Source organism: Equus caballus, chromosome 16 (assembly GCF_041296265.1).
Source record: "Equus caballus isolate H_3958 breed thoroughbred chromosome 16, TB-T2T, whole genome shotgun sequence".
NCBI lineage: Eukaryota > Metazoa > Chordata > Mammalia > Perissodactyla > Equidae > Equus > Equus caballus.
This window is the reverse complement of record NC_091699.1, coordinates 69,697,348-69,719,546: the sequence shown is the minus strand read 5'-3', so window position 1 is coordinate 69,719,546 and position 22,199 is coordinate 69,697,348. Positions and strand designations below refer to the sequence as shown.

The 22,199-nt window shown below is 40.5% G+C and overlaps 1 long non-coding RNA gene across 1 annotated transcript; it reads left to right on the top strand.

Moving 5' to 3' along the window:
- Nucleotides 1-10,670: 10,670 nt before the first annotated feature.
- Nucleotides 10,671-19,068, top strand: LOC138918246 (uncharacterized). The gene is made up of 3 exons (XR_011427337.1): nt 10,671-10,768; nt 15,598-15,695; nt 16,832-19,068. It is a non-coding gene; the product is annotated as an uncharacterized lncRNA (long non-coding RNA).
- The last annotated feature ends 3,131 nt before the right edge of the window (nt 19,069-22,199 follow it).

Below are 22,199 nucleotides of genomic sequence, written 5' to 3'. Positions count from 1 at the left end.
ACCTCCTGCCATACCATCCCCACTTCAGATGCCAGTAGAAAGCCCAGGTTGTCACCTGTGCTTCTGACCAACTGGCTATACATTAGAGATTCCAATGATGCCTTCCTTGGGTTTCATTAATTTGATAGAGTGGCTCGCAGAACTCAGAGACACATTTACTTACTAGACTATCAGTTTATTATAAAAGAGTTTATGGGCCAGCCCGGTGGCGCAGAGGTTAGGTTCACACGTTCCACTTTGGCGGCCCAGGGTTCACCGGTTCGGATCCCAGGTGTGGACATGGCACTGCTTGTCAAGCCATGCTGTGGTAATCATCCCACATATAAAGTAGAGGAAGATGGGCATAGATGTTAGCTCAGGGCCAGTCTTCCTCAGCAAAAAGAGGAGGATTGGTGACAGATGATAGCTCAGGACTAGTCTTCCTCAAAAAAAAAAAAAAGAGTATAACTCAGGAACAACCAGACAGAAGAGATGCCCAGGGCAAGGTATCGGGAAAGGTGCAGAGCTTCCATGCCCTCTCCATGTGTGCCACTCTCCCCGAATCTCCACTTGTTCACCAACCTGGAAGCTCTCTGAACCCTGTCCTCTCAGGTTTTTATGGAGGCTTCATGACATAGGCATGATTGATTGAACCATTGGCCATTGGCAATTAATTCAACGTGCAGCCCCCTCCCCTCCCTGGAGGTCAAGGGGTGGGACTGAAAATTCCAACTCTCTAATCACATGGTTGGTTCTCCTGGCAACCAGCCCCCGTCCTTAGGGGTGGTCTGAAAGTCACCTCACTAACATAAGAAAAGACACCTTTTTTGTTCTCAAAAACAGATGAAGACCAAATATATATTTCTTATTATAAATCACAATATCACACAAAAGATGAAGAAGGAATTGGGGATAGGCAGGTCTTCCTGAAAATTAGACCATCTTAGGTATGAGGGAGTATCATAAAGATTCACAAGCGTTAGCTTGTGAAAGAAGATATCTAGAAGAACATAGGGAAGGTTTTAAATTTGTGCAGAATGGAGGAAGGCAGACAGGTAATGTCTAACCAACATTCATGTTCATCTGAGGCCAGTTCCACACGTAACCATGTTTGTGTTAAGTGAGGCCTTAAAGCAGCCACTGCAATTGATATGTGCCTGAACATCAAAGAAAGGATAAAGTAAGCATAAAAAGAATTATTGAGGGATCTTGGAGATTGGATCCACACAGGCAAAGTCTCTTGCAAAGAAGGTCAAAATATAGAGTATTACTAAACTTCCAGACATTTCAGGGAACAGTGGCCTCTTGGGTACCAATAACTCAGACACTCCTTTTGTCTCCTCTTAGTCAAAATGCATGTGTAGTAAGTACACTTACATGTAATGGCTAATCTGTACTGAGTCCTTACTCGGTGCCAAAAACTTATTTAATCTTTGCAACAATCCCCGAGGCAGGTGCCTTTCTTATCTTCATTTTATAGAGGAGGAAATTGAAGCTTAGAGAGGTGAAGTAACTTGCCCAAGGTCACACAGCAAGGATTTGTACCTGAGCCTGACAGACTTCAGTGCTTAAGTATTCATCTGCTTTACACCGTGGTGCTTTGGCAGAAGTAATTAGATGCTTCCAGGGCCAAGTCGGGGCCAAACCAGCTGAGACCTTCTATGTGGACCTGCTTTCCTCCTTCCCCCTGCAGACCCAACCCCCAAATGAACTTCCCACGAGATTTGTCTTAAAGATTTGGAAACCACTGAACTTGATGGATGCTAAATTTATGCCAGCTGTCTCACTGAAGCCAGAGTGTAGTGAGAGTTGCATTGGGAGGAGTGGGTATAAGGCAGAGAGGACTTGTAACTAAGTGTGTCTGTTGTAGTTCTGGCACTCAATGAATAATAGAGATTGGTTAGCAATTCTCAGTCAGATATCAGCCAAACCAGCCCAGTCAACAGGGATCTTGAGATATAGTAGAAACAGCCCTAGGCTGCTGGTCAGAGAAGGTGGAGAATTCCAAACCTGGCTCTCTTTTTTCTCTACATGGTAGCCTCTAAAGCCAATTAGTTTTCCTTCTCTAGGTCCCCTAATGGCATATGAGGTGACTGGATAAGCAAATAATCTCTAAAAACCTCCAAGAAATCCCTGATTCTGTGAAATATCAAGTAGGATGAAAAGTTACTAAGAGGGGAGCTGTGTTAAGGCAAGTCAATATTCATGGTTCACTGTCAACGAATGTCTGTAACATGTTGCTTTTGCAAGTAAGGAAACATACCAGATTTCCTTCTCCATCTCCATCCCATTACATATTGCATGTGGAACTGTATGAATCCAGAGATTAAGAGTTCTCTTAATAAGCTGTATGTCCTGACAATTTTCATGGATTTATTTGCCTTTCTGTTGTATTTCTTCCCCCATGTAGGTGGCGGTGTGTCTAGTGGTTAGAACCCAGCATTTGTAGCCATAAGGAACCAAATTCTAGCTCTTGATTCCATCACTTACTAATTGTGTGACCTTGGGAGAGTTCACGTAGTGAGAGACAGTCCTTATGTGCCAGTTGCTAAACCTTTAAAGGAGAAAGTTAATAACTGCTATCTAAAGATGTTAATTAAATATATTGCACATTGCATTCGTTAGGACTCTCCAGTTAAAAATGGCAGAAGTTGAACTCAAATTAGCTTAGGCAAAAAAAAGATTTGATTGCCTCTTATAAATTAAAAGTCGAAGACCAGTCTCACTTCAAGTGTAGATAGATCCAGGTGCACAAAGCGGGTTGGTCAACATCTTTCTCCTCCCTGTTTCAGGTCTGCTTCTTCACTCTTAATTCTTAGGCACGTTCTTCTCAGGAGGAGGCAGAAGGGGCCAGCAGCAGCTCCAGGCTTAGTCAACTCAGCGGTAAGAGGGAGCTTCTTTGCCAAGGGTCCCAGCTAAAATCTCAGGTAGGCTTCTTAATGTCCTGCCTTGCATCTCATTTCCATTCCTGAGCTACTCACTGTGGTTTGAAGAATGGAGTTTGACAATTTGCTAGATGTGCCAGGAGACTTAGAAAATTTGGTTTATATGCACTCCAAAGAGGGTCTTCAGACTCATGCAATGTTACAATTCTTCTTGAGCAGAAATTTAAAGGACTTATGTTGAAAAACCCCTTTGAGCTATTTCAAAGTTCTGATTGCTCACTTCACTACTTTATGAGAGAAGAATTTCATTAATTAGAGCTGGGCAGAAAATTTACTTCAAATCTTGGTCAAAGATGCTTCAAATACCAGACTTTTTTCATACTCCACTCCTAGGAGCCTAGAGTGGGTCTGCCCTATTCAAAGCACACTAATCAAGGGTGCAGTTGAAGTGATTTCACCAAAGGAATACCAGGATGAATTTGCTAGAAGAATGGAGAAATGGATGCTGGGTAGGCAAAACAAGCTATACCTGATTGCTTAGCATACCACCTGATACAGAGAGTATGATAAATTTTATATCTAGACAATGCCCCATAAATATTTCAAATACCTACAGCAGATAAGGCATTGTCCTAGGTACTTTATTCCCTGCAAAAATGACAATCTTCAAGAAGCTTCGAGTTCAGTGGAGGGAGAAGAGAACACAGAAAGTAGACAGGTGATTTTATTTCTATTAAACAGTCTGTAATAGGAGCAGAAGAAGTTGCTATGGAAACTACAGCAGGGCAGCAACACCAGTCTTGAGGCAGGAAGTAACTTCCTGGAGGAGATGACATCTATACTGAGACCTCAAAGGGATGGTAGGAGTTAGATAAAAGGGCGTACTCCTCTAAGTCTGTGTCCACAGGCTACCTGAACTTGAAGTTTATCAGTTTATCATCTTATAAAAAACAAGCAAAGATTAGACATCTTTCAGCCTAGCTTGAGGGCTGTTGGATTGCAAAGAGAAATTGGGAAGCTGGCTGAAGCATTCTGTCAAAATTTTGGAAAACTACTCCCAGCAGAGTAGGAAAGTGTCCTTGGTATAAGTATTCATTTTGGGAACACCATGCAAAGGAAATTTTTAAGACCACCATTATAACTTAACAGCTGAACTAAGTCTTATTTTGGATGTTAAAATAAAGATTTAAATAAATAAGCAAAGTGAGATATATTTCCAAAGAAGAAGTAAGAAAACATGAAACTTCCTGGACAATGAGTTTAGCCAAGGCTCTTGTCCAGATGGATGGGACCCAGTGTGAGCGATTATGAACCCAGGAGCTGGATCAAGTAGAAGGTATTTGGGGCAGGGAAATTCAGGCAGAGATCATGTGGGAGTCTGAAGACCAGGAATAACTGCCAAGTCTAAGCCAGGATAGGTGGGAAGTCAGGGAGGGAAGAGTGAATGGCAGGGTTCATCCACACTTCTGTGGACCTTAGCAAATATAAGCATTAGATTGGCCAAGAGAACTTGAGCCATTGTACCACAGTATCCCATGCTTCCGAGAATCCATGTTTCTAAACTTCTATTGCAAGTTATAGAATCTGACCTAGTGACTTATAGTAACTTAAACAAGAAAATTGGATTTGTTAGAAGGATGCTGGATAGTTTCAGATGAGGAACGTGTTAGAAAACCAGACCTCATTGAAAGAAAGGATCCAGGGTGGATCTGGAAGTAATAGTTCTCAAAGTGTGGTCCCTAAAACAGCAATATCAATATTACTTTGGCACTTGTTAGAACTGCAAATTCTTATCAAACCTACTGAATCAGGAACTAAGGAGGGAGTCCAGTGCTCTTTGTTATAACAAGCCATCCAGGTGATTCTGTCGTAAACTCAGGTGATTTGCAGAACCATTGGAATCTTAGAACCAAAACATCATCAGCTACCTCTCTAGGGCTGTCCTTGGATGAGTCATCTCTAACCGATTTCTGTCTCTGGGTGTCTCCGTCTGAGAACTAATCTTATAAAGTAGAATGTGATTGGCCACCTCTGGTCATGTGCCCACTCTTGTCTGGTGATACACCTCGGTAATATGCTTGAAAGCCCCCTCCCTCAACCATCAGGACCACATGAAATGAGAAAAGGAAATTGCCTGAGGAAGAAGTGGGAAGAGGTGTTTTAAACTAGGAATGGAATTCCAACTAATCAGCAGATATATCAGATGGAGAATTTTGATGGGTGGGATGTGAGGTGGAATTAGTCCCTTGACAAAGAGATTCTTTGGCCATAGAACAAGATGAATTATAAAATCAAGAACTTCACAGAAAACAGGGATTCTGTGTTTCTTTTCCCTCTCATTATAATTATTCCATGTGCTTAAAATGCCTAATTAAATTTTTTTTTTCTTGGGGAATATTCTCCCTGAGCTAACATCTGTGCCAATCTTCCTCTATTTTGTATGTGAGTTGCCACCACAGTATGGCCACTGATAGATGAGCAGCATAGGTCCAGGCCTGGGAGCTGAACTTAGGCCAATGAAGCAGAGTATGTCGAAATTAACCACTAGGCCACTGGGGCTGGCCCCTCTAATTCAATATTTTTGATGATATTAGAGTCAAGTTTTCCAAGCATTTTTTCCAAGTTGAAAAATAAAATGTCAGAAAGAGCCACTGCACTTAGACTTAGCTTCTGAAATGTATTCCTCATCATCAAGGAAATTTTTGTACTTAGAAGTAAATATCCTAGGACCCTAGGGTGTTAGAGATGGAAAGAAACTAGAAGTCACCTAGTCCGCCTGTTCCATTTTAGAGATGAGAATGTGGATGCCAAGGGAGTTGATAGACTTGTTCAAAGTCACATGCCTGATTCTGATCTTTATGGGATGGTATGAGTACTTGGTTGAAAGTGAATTAATGTCTATTTTCCTATCTATGGCCAACTAAGAGAAAACTAATCATCCATTGGCAGTCTCTTAAAAGACCTGGCTTTGGGCAATCTTGCTTGGGCCTGTGTTCCTTTTCCTCCCTTTAGTCTCATTCATTTATCCAGCCAGCCAGCCAGCCCCAGTGAGCCAAACAGCTAGTATTCAGCCATCTATCTGTGTAGTATTAAATTAATGCTTCCTCAATAGAGCTAATCACATAAAAATGAACAAGACGTAGACGTTGTTCTTTGGCTTGGATCCAGGCCTAGAACCCAAGCTTTCTGGCTCCAAGTTTAGAGATTCCATTTCTTACCTATTAAAGCAACTAATAGACTACTGTCTGTGGGGATATTATGGGGACATGGGCCAAAAGTTTGACTTTGCCTTGACCCACCATTCTGCCTCTTGTGGTTCCTATTTCCATTTTCATTGTGCCTTTTGCAATGAATTAGAGTTTTCTCTGCTTTGAGTTACTGGAAGGAAAATATTTGTGAGGATAGAGCCAAAACATAATAAAATAAAACTTCTTCTAAAAATTCTACAGTCCTGCCCTAGAAAGAAAGACCCCATGGTATTTGGGGTAGAGATTCAAGTGATCTACTTTAGAAATACAGCTTAATGTTTTCTGCAATAGCTGATGCTGTGTCGTGTATTACATCAGGAAATTCAACCTGAATGCCTTGATAGATTTTAGAGGTGGGAAGCCTTTACAAGGCCGAGAATTCTTTCTGGAAGCAATGACATTGCTTTTGATCATAGCAAAAGGGTAAACTCAGTTGTGAACCCTAGAATATTATGTCTTTGGCTCTTCCACTTGTGCTCTTAAGGTCGTCATCCTGATCTTATCCACCAAACATATAATCTGTGGAAGTGGATCCTACACTATGGAGGAGAACAGGACAGACACACTGGCCTTTTGTCCATTCTTTGAAAATACTAAGGTCATAGTTCTCACCTGAGGGACTTTGCATGAGCTGTTCTCTCTGCCTGGTAGGCTCTTAAGCCTTCACATGGCCATCTCATTCTTAACGCAAGGGTCACTTACTCAAAGAAACTTCTCTGACTACTATCCTTAAAGTGGCCATAAGCTTACTGGGATAGATTGAGTCCATAATGGAAGCAACTTTTCATCCCTCTCTGTATCCATACCTCTTAACTTTCCAGCTCTTTCCATCAAGAGGTGGAATCTTGTAGATTTAATCTGGGCAATAGAATGAAAATGAAGTGACATGAGAGCAAGCATGTCCTGCTGGAGTATGACAGCTCATGTGCAAGAGACCCAAGTTGTCTCAGTATAGATCAGCTGATTCCTACACATGTAAGAGAATAAAAGCCAAGATCAATAGAGCCATTGAGTCAACATGCAGCTGACCACTGATAAATGAGTGAGATTGGCTGAGTCAAGAAGAACTATCTAGCTGGTCTGTAGTAATAATAAATGCTTATTGTTTTAAGCCACTGAATTTTGTTATGATTTGTTACACAGTAATAGCTAACATATATTCACCACTTTATAGTTCTTATGACTGTCTGAAATTATCTCATATATTTTTTCATTTGTTAGACTCTACCACTACAAAGTAAGCTCCCTGTTGGCCCCAGTAACCCCAAACCTAAACAATACATAATAGTGTCTCAATAAATATTTGTTAACTGAGTAAATAAAAGAGAAATAACATTCAAACACCGCTCTATGTAAGGTACTTTCTCTCTCTTATTTTAATATTTCTAAGATCCCTGTGAGGAAGGTATTATTATTATTTTTTGCTTGATGAAGATTTGCCCTGAGCTAACATCTGTGGCAAATCTTCCTCTGTTTTGTATGTGGGCCACCACCACAACATGGCCACCAAGCAGCAATGTAAGTTTGCACCTGGAAACCAAACGTGGGCTGCTGAAGCAGAGCACACCAAACTTACCCGTTGGGCCACTGGGGTTGGCCCTGAAGAAGGTATTATTATTCCTAGTTTTCAAATGAAAAAAAGTTGAGTCCAATAGTTATAAAAAATCAGAGTTTAGGATATGTACATGTAACATGCGTGGACTGATCAAACTGTTATTTGGCGTAGGAAAACATACATTGTTTAAGGGCAGTATATAGTATTTTCTGTTGCTCTTACTTTTAGTGATATACAAATATAACATCCTGTTCCTAAAGATACTTAAGAAGCTAATGCAAACTAAAAAGAAGGCATAAATGCAACTTATTTATATGACCCAACAATTTACATTTACTGACTCAATTAACAAGTATATATTGTGACACGTTCTTAACCGTGTCCATTGACAAGCAGTGCAACCCATGGGCGGGCCTCAGAGCTGCTCTATCTTTCCGTGGGACCTCACACTGTCAGAAGACACTGTTACAGGGGAGGCTATCAGAGTCCTTGTGTCCTGATCAAGGCTGGAACTGCAGGACCTCTGTTTAAGGCTAAATGGAGCTTATTTCCTCTTCACAGATGGGAACCAGAAGGATCAATATCCTCGACTGGGTCAAACCTGAGGATGGTGAGAAAAGGGAATAATCTCAGTCACACTCAAGGACAAATTTGCTCTAGCCCCATGAGGATTGGGGTTGTGTGAGAGTATTATGGAACAGAAATGGATCAGGTTATAGGGAGCCTTTTGCTTTACATTGGTATAGAATTTATACACCAAAGGAAAAGCCCTTGAAATGTAGTTTCAGACAACAAGAGCAACAAGCTAGGAACTGATCTACCGTTGGCCAGACAGAGTGCTGGGTGCTCAGTTTGGGGGATCTCATTAATCTTCACGCCATCTGTCTGGCATAACAATACCTTTAACCCTGCAGGAAATGGGGTCTCAGAATGGTTGTTTGGCCCAAGGTTACACCGCCTTGCCAACGTCGACCTGATAATTCCTTCCTCCTTATCTCAAGTGGGTACTGCAGAATCCGTAACACTGTTTTATACAGTTCTCTGGAAATACTCACACTCTTTTGACATCATTCTTCATTTCATGGATAGTTTTTGAAAGAAATATCCGTCTGCAACAATAAACACATTTTCACTTTTAGGATGGCTACTTACCCAATGACTAATAAAATCGACATTAATTTTGAGTTAGAATCTGTGTCTAGCCATATACGATATGAAATATCATGCCAACAGAAGAAATATTCATCGGAAAATAGCAATTTCAGAGGTATTGGCTACTAGAAAAGCTTCCCTCTTGAGCAAAAATAATGCCCTCATTGGCTCTCATGTGATTCTCCCATCCAAATAAATCTGACTTTGTTATATAGTTTTCATTTAAAGTCACTTTATCCTGTTTAAAAACATAGCTGTTCATTTCTCAGTTTGCTTAGGAGGAAGTAGAAAGGAAAGACAAATATCAAATCAATGAAATATTTATTTTTGGCCATATGGTTATTTTAAACAAATATTTGGTTGGAAGAATGGGTAGCATTTGAATCCATTCCCATTTTTCCTGTAACTGCTTTTCCTTGCCAAGAGAGGAGAATTGAACTTGACTCGCTCATATTTATCCTCTGGCCCTGGCGATTTCTTGGATTATTTTCTGTTTGTGGCTTTGAAGGCATAGTCCGTAGCCTCAGGAGGCTTTGTTTCAGAGGGGGCTAGGATTGAAGTCAGTTCAATGTGAGGTTTGTGTTTCTCTTGCTCAATAAGTCATTAGCAAAGAGTTTCTCTGAGTAATTAGCTATTCTTTTGGTTTCTTTTTTCTTGACCACTGAACTGTTTTCCAGGGAACAAATATAGACCAGAGAATTATTTTCACTAAAAACAAATAGGAAAAAAATGAGTGTGTCCACGTGTTAGTTTCAAGAATGCCCTTTTCTTGTCAATGAAATGTGTGTTGGAATAGCTAAAAGATTGAATACAACTTTTGCCTTAATTCTGATAAAAGAGGGCAAACTCTAAACGTTTTAATCTAAGGAATTAGGGCAAGATGGGAAGAGATGCACTGTGTGTTTTTGTGAAATCAGGTCACAAGGCTGCATTGTTGCAAACGGGAACCAACACAAACAAGTTTGCCTTACATGCCTCAGTGAGACTGAAAACATTGGTAATGGGGAGCCAGACAAGCAGAGCAATTGGAACTATGGAAACATTACTCTTCCCAAACAAACTCCATGCAATTACAAGGCTGAGAACACCCACGGAGCTCTCAAAGTGGGGACCAGAGAAGGCAAGGCTGCTAACTTCTGAGCAAGTGACAATAGGAAAGGAAAAACCCCAGCCAGGCTGAGCTTGCCCTTCTCAGCTGGCACCAAAATGACATTGCTTGAAGAAAACAACATGAAGCCTGGCAGTCAGAGAGCCACAAATAAAAGCTGTATTTGAGCAAGTGCTGGGGAAAAACATAGTCTTTATTTCTTAAAGAAACTACCATGTTTACAATGTTCCTAATGGTATGTATTATGTCAAAACCATCTCCTGCTAGCCAATGCAAAAAGTAGATGCTATATGGAGCAGACATTCTTTAAAGCAATGAGATTTACTGGTAGGCTAATACCTACGGCCAAGGATTTACACATAAGCTCAGCGGTGTGAGGCCATTTCAAGATGTTGCTGACTTCCTGAATCCTAGAGTAGAGCTTCTCAAACTTTAACGTGCACAATACAATCGCCTGAGGTTCTGCTAAAATGCAGGTTCTGATTCAGCCGATCTGGGGGGAGGCCCGAGATTCTGCACTTCTAACCATTCCCAGGTGACACTGACGCTGCTGGCCCATGAATTGCATTTTGAGTTGCAACATTCTAGAAGACATCATGTCAACTCAATGAGAAATGGGGAGGCGGGTTTAGAACTAATTAGATTACATACTCAGGATAGGGTAGGATAAAGTGATGGACTTTAATTAGCATTTGAATGTGCCTATTGCAATATAAGATAGAAAAGACTTAATTTGATAAGACTCATTTTTTTCATTGCACATAGAAGTTACAAGAGAAGAAGAGTTTGGTAATATAGTAGTATCTCTGTGTGAGAAGAGACCTCAGCTGTCGACAAGAAGGTAAGCCTGTTTACTCCCTATCTACTGTTGCTTCCACAGTGTCCACAGGGTCCCCTCTTCACGTTCAGGATCAGCACAGCAAACTTCCTCCCATCATCGCGTTTTAGATTCCTTTGGCTGCTGTAAAAAATTATCCCGAATGTGGTGGCTTGAACCAACAGAAATATATCTTCTTAGAGTTCTACAGGCTAGAATTCCAAATTCCTTCTTACTGGGCAGAAGTCACGGTGTCCATGGGGCCATGCTCTCTCCACAGGCTCTAGAGGAAAATCTATTCCTTGCCTCTTCCAGACTCTAGTACCCGCCAGCATTCCTTTTTTTTTTTTTTAACTTAATTTTCTTTTTAACTTTTAGAATGCTTATTTTGAAATAATTATAGATACACAGGAAATTGCAAAAAAATGTACATGCAGGCCTCTTGCACCCATCACCCGGCCTCCCCCGATGTTAACATCTGGCATCACTATAGTATAATATCAAATCCAGGAAATTGACATTGTTATAATCCTCAGAGCTTATTCAGAAGACTTATTTTTAATTGATTAAATAATAACCAAGGGCTTTTTAACTTTGATATTTATTTTAAAAATAAATGGGCCAGATGCCATTATTACAGCCTATTTCAGCTTACAATCAAAGATGCTCTGGTTTAGAGGCACAGAAAAGCTCTCGCCAGGAGATGGCACCTTAGATGTACGTTATGAAACTCACGCACCAGGAAACTGGTGCAGTCACTTCTCATTCTAGCTTCGCAGCATTTCATTTGCTGCAATATAGCTAGTAATGAAATGAATTTAAAGACATGAATCCAACATTACATTCCACTTAGAGTATGTAGTTGTTTACATGTGTAGTTAGAGCTTTTACGTGCCAGGGTTTTGATTTTCATAATAGAGCTTCATGAACTGTAAAATATTTTTAGGGAAGGTTATTATTTTCTGTGAAAGGGATATTATACTCTGTTGAGGTCTGTGTACTCTTCTTTGCTTCACATTTTCCACTTCTGATGTTGTCAGCCTGAGGATAGGAGAGAACCTTCAGGAAAAAGTCAAAATGAGGCAGCTGAGTGGGCGAGGGGTCTGGATTCAGCAGACTCTCCATAAGGGGTCAAGAACTGGGGGCGCTTCTGGGGGCTCAAGATAACGGCAGCTGACTAGAACTAAATCTCTTCAAACATCCTCAGAATTACACAGATCAGCAAGAAAAATAAGATGATACAAATCCAGTGCCTTTGATGGAACGAACTCCACATCACCTTTGTGTAGAACAATAAATATGGCTTTCCACAGAAACTTTCCCTCAAGCTGGGTCAGAGTGGGGTGGACAGTGAGGGTCCCACTGTGTGAAAGAAAAAAAAGATATTGAGCCAAAATCATCACCAGAAGAAGGAAAGACCTGGAAGTGCAACAATCATGAAAAAGCCTCGGCGGATCAGCACACTGACAAAAGCAAAGGGGCTCAGAGTGAGCATGGGCCTTGGAAGGCCAACCTGAGGTGACTCTTTGAAGAGAGGTGCCCTTTGGAGACTGGTTGGAGATGGGAAAACAAGATGGGCTGTGGGCCAGGGGAGGGATTTAAATTCTGTGAGGCAAAAGAAAACCCCCAAATCAAAAGGACACTCAACCCCTTCCTCCAGGGCCCCCAGCCATCAAAGTGTGGGGAAACCTCTAGAGGGGAGCTCTGGAGCAGGAGTCACCTCAGAATAGTGCCATGTGGAACCATATTGGAACCTGAAGCAAAAGGAAAACTCAACAATGAGGATCCTCTTTATTTATGATTTTGATATTTTGATCATCATGAATTTTTTTTGTGGTAAGGAAGATTGGCCCTGAGCTAACATCTGTTGCCAATCTTCCTCTTTTTGCTTGAGAGAGAGTGGCCCTGAGCTAACATCTATATCAATCTTCCTCTATTTTGTATGTGGGACTCCACCATAGCATGGCTTGACAAGCAGTGTGTTAGTCCATGCCCAGGATCTGAACCCATGAACCCCAGGCCATCAAAGTGGAGCACATGAACTTAACTACTATGCCACTGGGCCTCCTGGATCATCATTGACTTTTACATTTATTCTGATTTTTAAAAATATTGCACTGAAATATTATCTTGATTACTGAGTTTTTTTGGTGCCCCCTTTAATTGTGTTCCTCCCTCACCTTACCCTTGGCCTGGTCCTTCCTGCTTCAGGAGTCTCCTAAGCCGAGGTGAAGGAGCTGGAGCTGTCACCAAGGGCTACCCCAAGGAGATGTATATTTCCAGACTTTCAGCTCTCAGCAAATGTTGGTGAAGCAACTCTAGGAGCCTCCAAAATCCTTGAGAAAGAACTATACATGCTGGCTGTTGGATAGGAGAGCACGCCAAAGGGTTGAGGGGAGGTGCCCCAAAATAGTACAAAGAGATTGATGGAGATCTTGGGGCAACCCTCACATTATCCACTAGAGAGGCCGTTTTCCAATCCTGATCTTTCAAAAGCCCCTCAGCTCATTCCCAGCTCCAACCTCGCTGTCCTCATCTGCAATAGTGCTCCTGACTCAGTGACCTGTTACTCCAGCCGTAGAGATACACATGCACTGTTAACACACTCACCCACGGGGTCCTCTGACCTGGAAGGAATGGCTGTTCGCGATGGCTGACAGAGGGCACCCTTGGAGAGCTGAGCCCTTGTCTATTCTTTCACAGACTTCATTAGAACCACTAACCTGGATGAGTTATGGATTCTTCTCTCTGTTCTATCTTCATAGAAGGGATCTGACAGGGTCAAGAGGATGAATCAGCACAAATATAGGGTCATTATTGGAAAACACATTCAAAGTAAATAATAGACTGGAAGTAGATAAGAGGCACAATCTTTGCATTTGAAGATCATCATGCATTTCCTATATAAACTCTCTGTAGCTCTTCTCTGTAGGACAGGAGACTGTATCAGTGAAGATAACCAGCAGCAGTTTCCCTACCCTGGAAACAACCACAGAATTTGAAGAGAAACATATTTAGCTGTTTTTTCCTAAGTAAATGGTATATTAGTGAATGACATACATTTAGAAATGTGTAAAAATTATAAATGTACAACCCAATACATTTTCACAAAATTAGCATACTCATTTGACGAGCATCTAGATCAAAAACTACCACCAGAAGCCCTCTTGCGCCCCCTCTCACTGAGCAGCCACTCCAGATAATCACTCTTCTGATATCTAATCCTATAGATTAGCCTGGTTTTGTACTTCATATAAATGAAATTGTGCAAAATGTACTCTGTCATGCCTGGCTTCTGCACAAATATTATGTTTGTGAGATTCATTCATGTTGTTTGTAGCAATAATTTGTGTATTGCCATTGCTATAAATATTCCCTTGTCTGAATATACTCCAGTTTATTTCACAATTTTACAGTTCATGGACATTTGAGTTGCTTCTAGGTTGGCGCCATTATGAACATTCTTGTGTGTGTATGTTCTTGCATTCTTAGACATGTCTGGGAATATATAAAGACATTCTGCTAGGTTATACATAGGAATTAAATTGCTGTGTTTCATAGAGCTTTCTTGAAGTTTGTATGTTTAGGAGTAGAATTGGTTGGGTACGACTCATAGAGGCTTGCTTGAAACGGGCACTATGCCTCCTCCCATAGCATGTGTGTGGGCATCATTTAACTCAAATTCTATTTTCAGGAGAGAATTTTCTAATATAGTAACCCCTTCTACTAGTCTAATTATAGCATTTCTATTATATCTAGCATTTATCTTGTTAAGGAACTTTACTAATTCTTCTATATATGGACACTTTATGAGCCCATTTTTAATACTGAGATTGGCAACGTAACAGAGAGCATCTAAGCCTTTTCTAACAGGCATATAAGTAATCCCCAAATCTTATCTGTTATACCAGCATTAAGTAAGGTACTAGAAATTGTGCTTACCTATCCAGAACTCTCTATTTTTCATATTTTTAATGCAATGCAAGGTCTGACATGTCACATATCTTTTGACAGTAGTTTTTGCAAATTTTGCCTAATTATAAGAATCACCTGCAAACTTTTTTAAAAATAAATTCCTAGTCCAACCAGATCATATGCTACGAGGAGGAACCCAGGAATGACTATTTTTCAAAACTGATTTGTATGATCAGGCAAGATTTGGAAACAGTGCAAAAGAGTATTACAAATAATTGTATATTTGGTGTGCTCAAACAAATTATATGTGTGGAGTCATGGTTTCCAAGGCTTCCTTTAGAAAAAAGATGACTTGGGGGCTGGCCCTGTGGCATAGTGAAGTTCACATGCTCCACTTTGGCGGACCAGAGTTCACCAGTTCAGATCTCGGGCACAGACCTACGCACCGCATATCATCCCCCATAGAAGAATTAGAATGACTTGCAACTAGGATATACAACTATGTACTGGGGCTTTGGGGAGAAAAAAGAAGAGAGGAAGATTGGCAACAGATGTTAATTCAGTACCAATCTTTCTCGCCAAAAATAAAAAACAAGAAGAAAATTTGGACACCCAATAGTGTATATGTCTGCATGTCTTTGTGTGTGTGTATACAAAATAAATTACTAATCCTCCTATTTTATTCAGTTCTTTGATATTACTGGTCATTCATGTAGTGTTTTCATTCATTTAACAGCTATGTATTGACTGCCCACAAAGAACAGTATTTTTTTTTTTAAGTTTTATGTAGTATGACTCCTGCCTGAAAGAATTCTAGATATGACACTCACACAGGTAACTAAGTCATGAAGCATGACGCTATTGTATAAACAAAGTGCTACACAAGTGTTCAGAAGGAGGAAATCATTCCTAACCACCTTTTGTCTTTTCTCTTTCAGTTCCACCAGTCCTCCATACACATCAGAGCAAGAATCACTAGAGTTCACTGGAATCCATGTTGACCACTACCATTAATTAAAAATGTAAAATCTGAATGGTGAGGTTAACATTTTATACAGATCAAATTGGGAAACAGAACAAAGAATAACAGCATACAATGCTGGTTCGTCAACTTCCCACTTAATTTTAAGCTTCTTCAAGACAAGAAAGTGGTCTGTTTGCCCACTGCTCTTTCTCCAACTCTTAGAACAGTAGTAGTTGATCGGTAAATATTTTCCGAATGAAAGATGAAAAGATGTGGTGGAAGTTAACTATATTATTGGTGGCAAAGTCGATTGATATGATCCTAAAAATGGATCTATTCTTTGGCCCTGTAATTCCACCTGTTAAGAAAGACTCTAAGAGAAGAAAATCAGTACTTAGCATGTAGATAATGTGTGGTTATGCAGATATCATTGATATTCATTAAAAGTTGGTATAACATAGAGTTTAACAGTTGAGTGAACTTAGACTCTGGAGTCAGAAATAACTTAGATCATATCTCACCCTACTACTTGCTGAGTAAACTAAGGTATCAGTTTCCTCATCTGTAAAATGGGGCTGACAATAATAGTGTTAACCCTCAAAGGATTGTTGATCTATATGAGATAATGTGGGAAAAGATCATTAGACAGAGCCTGGAACATGGTACAGGTTTAGTAAATAAGCAGCTCACCGTTAGCCCAATCCTGTGAGTTAGATTAAGCTAGTCCTTATTCAAATACTTCCCTGCCCTCTGTCAGAGTATGGGCATAAGAAAAGCATACATCCATGCTGACTAAAAGTGCAGCAAAGGGGTCTAGAGTTGCACCACATTCAATCTATACAACCATATGTGGCAGCTCTGACTGAGAGCCACTGTTATCACTGTCATTATTATTATTAATGTTGATCTATTTCTTAAAACAATATTTTTAGAAGCAGAAAGTAGCCTAAATACTCAAAAAGCTAGTTAATCTAAATATTCCAGAAAGCTTGTTAATCAATTAATCTACTGATTTGAGCTTAAGATATGACCATCAATAATTTTTACTGGAAGAAATTTACATGGAAATATTTGTAATACAGTGTTACATATACAAATGAACTCCAAATTGTACTGAAACTAGATTGCAACTATTTTTATATAAATATATGGTTTGGAAAATAATTTTTGGTTTTTCCTTTTTCTCCCCAACGCCCCCCGGTACATAGTTGTGTATCCTTCGTTGTGGATTCTTCTAGTTGTGGCATGTGGGACGCCGCCCCAGCGTGGTCCGATGAGCAGTGCCATGTCCGCGCCCAGGATTCGAACCAACGAAACACTGGGCCGCCTGCAGCGGAGCGCGCGAACTTAACCACTCGGCCACGGGGCCAGCCCCTGGAAAATAATTTTTGGAGTGACAACATGGAATTGTAGACAGTTGGTTCTAATTTAAGAACTGTGAACTGATTCTTGTTATAATATTTATATAATAAACATACACATTTAAATATTTATATCCATCAGTTATGAAAGAACTTTCGGAGGAACTTCATTAAAAAAATATGAAATTTTTACAAAAAGACATTAGAATAAAAGTTGAGGAAGACATGGGGATATGATGAAAGGAAAATGGGAATTTAAGAGCAGTGGAGATGGATGTACAGAAGAATGGGGTGTTAAAAAGATGATTCTCTTTCAAACAACTCTTTTTTTAAGTTCAATCATCAATTTTTTAATAAAAGTTCCAGGCAGGCTAGATTGTTCTATGTACTACATGTGAGCTTAAGGAGACAGAAATAATCCATTTTCAGAAGAGCCTATACCTGTCCCTTCATTGGGATGGTTTCTTCTTTGCACTTGGAGTTGCTTATGTTTGCCATGTTGGCATGCTTCCTTCTAGTGATAAAAGAAGACGAGTCTCTTCTTCCATTCCCCAAGCAAGCCAGAGTTAGTGCTTGATTAATGCAATATTTCAATGTTATCTTGTTTTTCCTCTTTGCAACCACATAATAGCATTCCCTGCATTTCTGAACAATTTAGCTTGTTTTACTAACATTTTGAGATCAGCTTGATGTTTAATGCTCTTAACTAGATGAGTTAATTCTTCTCAATCGTTAGAGAAGTATGAATTTGGTTGGTCAGGAATGGACTCACTTGTGTTTCTAAATTAATAAACCCATTTTCATTCAGATAATGAAAGATTAGAGGGCCCTGTTTTAAGAGTAGAACCACTGGTTCTAGCAATTTTGGCTTGGAAGTACTGTGGCGATAAGAACCAAGTGACCCTGATCCTCAACTCTTGGCTTGAGCTGTTTGTAAAATTTGTCATTTGAACTGAATTATTCTGGTGGAAGGACTATAGTCATACAAAATAGTTGGCCCTGTTCACATTAATGATGAAATAAACAAAGATATATCACTTGTGGCCTATGGAGTCCCCAGAGAACTTGTGCACACGTTATGGCCACGAGGACAGCTCCCTCCCCCACCAAGTGCAGTGAGGTTGGCATATGATCCTCATTTTTATGGTGATAAAAATGAAATTCAGAGGGTCAGATGCCTTTTCCAGGGTTATGGTGCCAGTAAGTGGCAGGAACTGGACTCGAGCCTAGGTTTCCTGCTTCTAAGCCTGTCATGCTGAGGTCAGATGCCAAGCAATTGGGAGTTAACAGACACAAATAAACTATCCTTTGGTCCATTTGGTTGAGGTCTTGAACCGTGACCTAGATTTGCCTTCTTTTCCGTAAGGCATTTCCATGTCCCCCCACCTCCCTTTCTTGAGAATGTAAATTAATGTCTGCTAATTTTGCTGGATCAGCAACCAGACTAAAACGATGTCACTGGAAGGAATGCACTTTCTTCATTTGTCTTAATGAGGAGTTAATTTTGAGACTTAATTATCAGAAACCCTGTCCCTTTGCACTTGTGGTAACCTACTCAGAGCTGCAGAACACAATTAGTCGGTGTATTTTCATCCCATGCTTGTGTGGATGTAGAATTTGATGCCTGAGGGAGAGAGCTCAGGACAGGAGTTTAGGCATTAACTGTTGCTCTCCAGATCTGGGAAACTTTTCTTTTGATGCTTTCCTACATCCAGCTGTTTGTTTGCACGTCTCTTTAGAGCCTATTACAGAAAGTGTGTGTGGGGGGGTGTCATATTCTTGAAAGAACTTAAATTTAAACTTTGACATTGTCTCCGAATGAGGATAGACAGATATTTTTGTGGTATAATAGTTGAAACTGTGTGTTTTAGAGTCAGACTGCCTGCTTTCCATGTCTGGCTCCACCTGTCCACACTGTGTAACTTTAGGCAACTCACACAATATTCCTGGGACCCAGTGTTCCTATCTGTGTAATAGGGATAATAACGAATGCCTTATGGAGTCGTTGAGGGTTCAATGAGAATACACCTTTTAAGCACTAGAAACAATAAACATTGGCTATTGTTATTTGTGTTATAGTAAAAGTAGTCACTTGTAAATTGTAAGCACTTAAAATATACTGCAATTTTTATAAACCTGACGGGGAGTTTCTTCAAATTTTTTGATGTATTGAAATCCTCAAGAAATGGAAATATTCCTGCTCTCTCCTCAGAGAAGTTCCTTTCTGTAATTTACTCATAGATCACGTCTTAGCGTTTGTGATGAACATACGGATGTTCCAGATTAAAATCAACTAACATTCACAGAAACGATTTACTCATGAAATAATTCTAGTCCTAGCGTTTATTCTAGTAATCACTGTAAGCCCTCTCCCCCATTCGACCAATGCATTTTTGTGGAACCATTGATTTCCAAAGTAAAAAAGTAATCCTAGGGCCAGATCAATTATCTCAAAATAATAGTTTTCTTCACCAGTCAGCTCACAAGGATTCTCTCCCTCCACTGAAGACTGACTGAACGCCTACAATTTCCCTACCTCCCTTTCGGTGCTTATGTATTTCATCATCTCTTTAAGCTTATGAGTGTGTACCTTTCCCCTTCACTAGATTTTAAGCTCTTTTAAGGCAAGAACTCTTTTGCAGTCCATGGGTCAACTCATGCCTCCCTGTGCCTCTGACTCCTGAGCCCGTAAGTATTGTCTCTATTTCACCCCATATCGCTCCAGGTGCAAAGCTCAGATGCCTTTATGATTCCCTTAAGAGATTCATTTAAAACAAACATTTCATGAGTTTCAGAAAATTTACACATAGTTTTGGGGATGGCTGATTGTGAGAGGTCACATTGCAGAGGACACACTGGCTCCCCACCTCCTTCTCTCTGTATCTTGCTGCCCTCCACGCTGCCCTTAGCAGAGTGCCCATCCAGAGTTCCAGATTCTTCTCTTTCTAGTATTTTGGGTCTTTTCCACTCTCCTTAGATGTCTGCAGGGACAGCCAATATCCAGCAAATAATTTGGGTGAAAAACATTTTCTTCAACTTCTTACTGCTTTGCTTTTCTCAAAGCAGCAACTGGCATTGCTGTAAGGTGTATGTAGTAGGCACTCAATAAATATTGCCTGGTGATGCAAAATGCTTGATTATGGTAGAAGCAGTTTTGGTAATTGGGGGCAGATGGAGAGAATTTCTTGGACAATCTGGGAAGGGACTCTCTTGGATATGGACTTGTACACACTCCTTTGCTATAGATTGAATGCTCATGTCCTCCCAAAATTGATATGTTGAAATCCTAGCCCTCAAGGTGACGTTATTAGGAGTTGGGGCCTTTGAGAGCTGATTAGATCATGAGGGTAGAGCCCTACTAAATGGGATTAGTGCCCTTACAAAAAAGACTCTAGAGAGCTCCCTAGCCCCTTCTATCACGTGAGGTTGCTGTGAGAATAATGGCCTTCTATGAGGAAGTGGGCTCTTAGACACTGAATCTGCCAATGCCTTCGTCTTGGACTTCCCAGCCTCTAGAACTGTGAGAAATAAATTTCTGTTCTTGATAAGCCACTCAATCTATGATATTCTGTTGTAGCTGCTGGAACGGACGCAGACACAATAAAGGGATCTGTTCTTACTAATGGTGGAAGCATTTTAAAGAGAGGTCTGTTCTCAAACTAACCTCTACCATTTCCTCAACCAATAATCTCAGTTAGAACTGGATTATCACTGAAAAGCTTATTACTTAATCTCGAGCCTGCTAAATACTTGGAAGATTTTGTTTCTCTTAATTCTCACTCCTTGACCATGTGGAAAGGCCGTGGGTACTAAAAGAATTCTAAACTTTCTTTTTTTTTTCTTTTTTTAAAGATTGGCACCTGAGCTAACAACTGTTGCCAATCTTTTTTTTTTTCTGTTTTATCTCCCCAAACACCACCCCCACCCCCACCCCCACCCCCGCCCCCCCCAGTACATAGTTGTATACCCTAGTTGCAGGTCCTTCTAGTTGTGGGATGTGGGACACGGCCTCAGCGTTGCCTGATGAGTGATGCCATGTTCGCGCCCAGGATCCGAACCCTGGGCCACCACAGTGGAGTGCGTGAACTTAACCATTCGGCCACGGAGCTGGCCCCCAAGAATGCTAAACTTTCACTCGTATCCAAGCAGTCTGACAGTGCGGCCTCAGGGGTAAACAAAAAAATGATTTTTTGTGTGGTAATTCAGGTCATGTTTCTCCATCTTTACCCTTGTGATGGGGGAAAAAGTTGAAGTTTCCCAGAACCGAGAGGGCAAAGAAAGCCCCTGTTATTCATAAGAATGGCTGATCAGACATAAGCTAGCTGGTTTCTAGAGGAGAGAGCCTTGAAAAGGAGGCTAGAACTCTACAAAACAGGCCTGGGGAGGAGATACTCTCTATTTATGACAAGAGATTCAGGAGGTAAAACGCTGTACAGACAAGTGCTATTGGGCTGGGCAGAAGGCTCACGTCAGCACCAGGACTTCAAGCTCAGGTCTGGGCGTGAACTCAGCCTCAGTGTGTTGTAAACAGAATTAAAGTACTTAATTTGGGTTAACACTTCGGGAAGTTTTTGTAAGTTAACACAAAAACCACATCATTAATGTTCAAGGATGGAATAGACCAGTATTACCCAAAGTGTGGACTGCAAGATATTTTAGGTGGTACACAGGTCTTTTAATTTTGTATATATTTGCATTTACTAAAATATATAGAAAATAAATAATTGGTACATCAAACTCATGATTTCACAGGTGGCAATCCACTTCTCCAAATAGCAAGAACTATAGATGATGTGTTCAAGCATGTCCAGAATTATTTCAAGACTTTGATAACTGAAATTGCCACAAAAACCATCTGTAATAGAGATAGTACAGATGATATGGACTGTTAGCGTGGACTTGTGTAAATTGAACTTCCACAGTCACCATCACATACTTTTCAGGGATACAAGAAAAGTAGGGGATTGGACTGTTTAGATATTGTGATGGTGGTATGTGAGGAGCCAACTTTAGGACACTAGGTTGGACAACCACTTGGTGGAGATGTTGCAGAAGAGATTCAAGCGCTAAATGGGATAAAATGGACTTTGTGGTCCCTTTCCTGCTGGAGTGTGTATAACTCTTACGGGACCTGATGAAAGGGACTTTAGAAGGAAGGGGTAATGTAGCAGTCGTCAAAGGATACAGGACCTTTTTAGCATCCCCATAATGATGG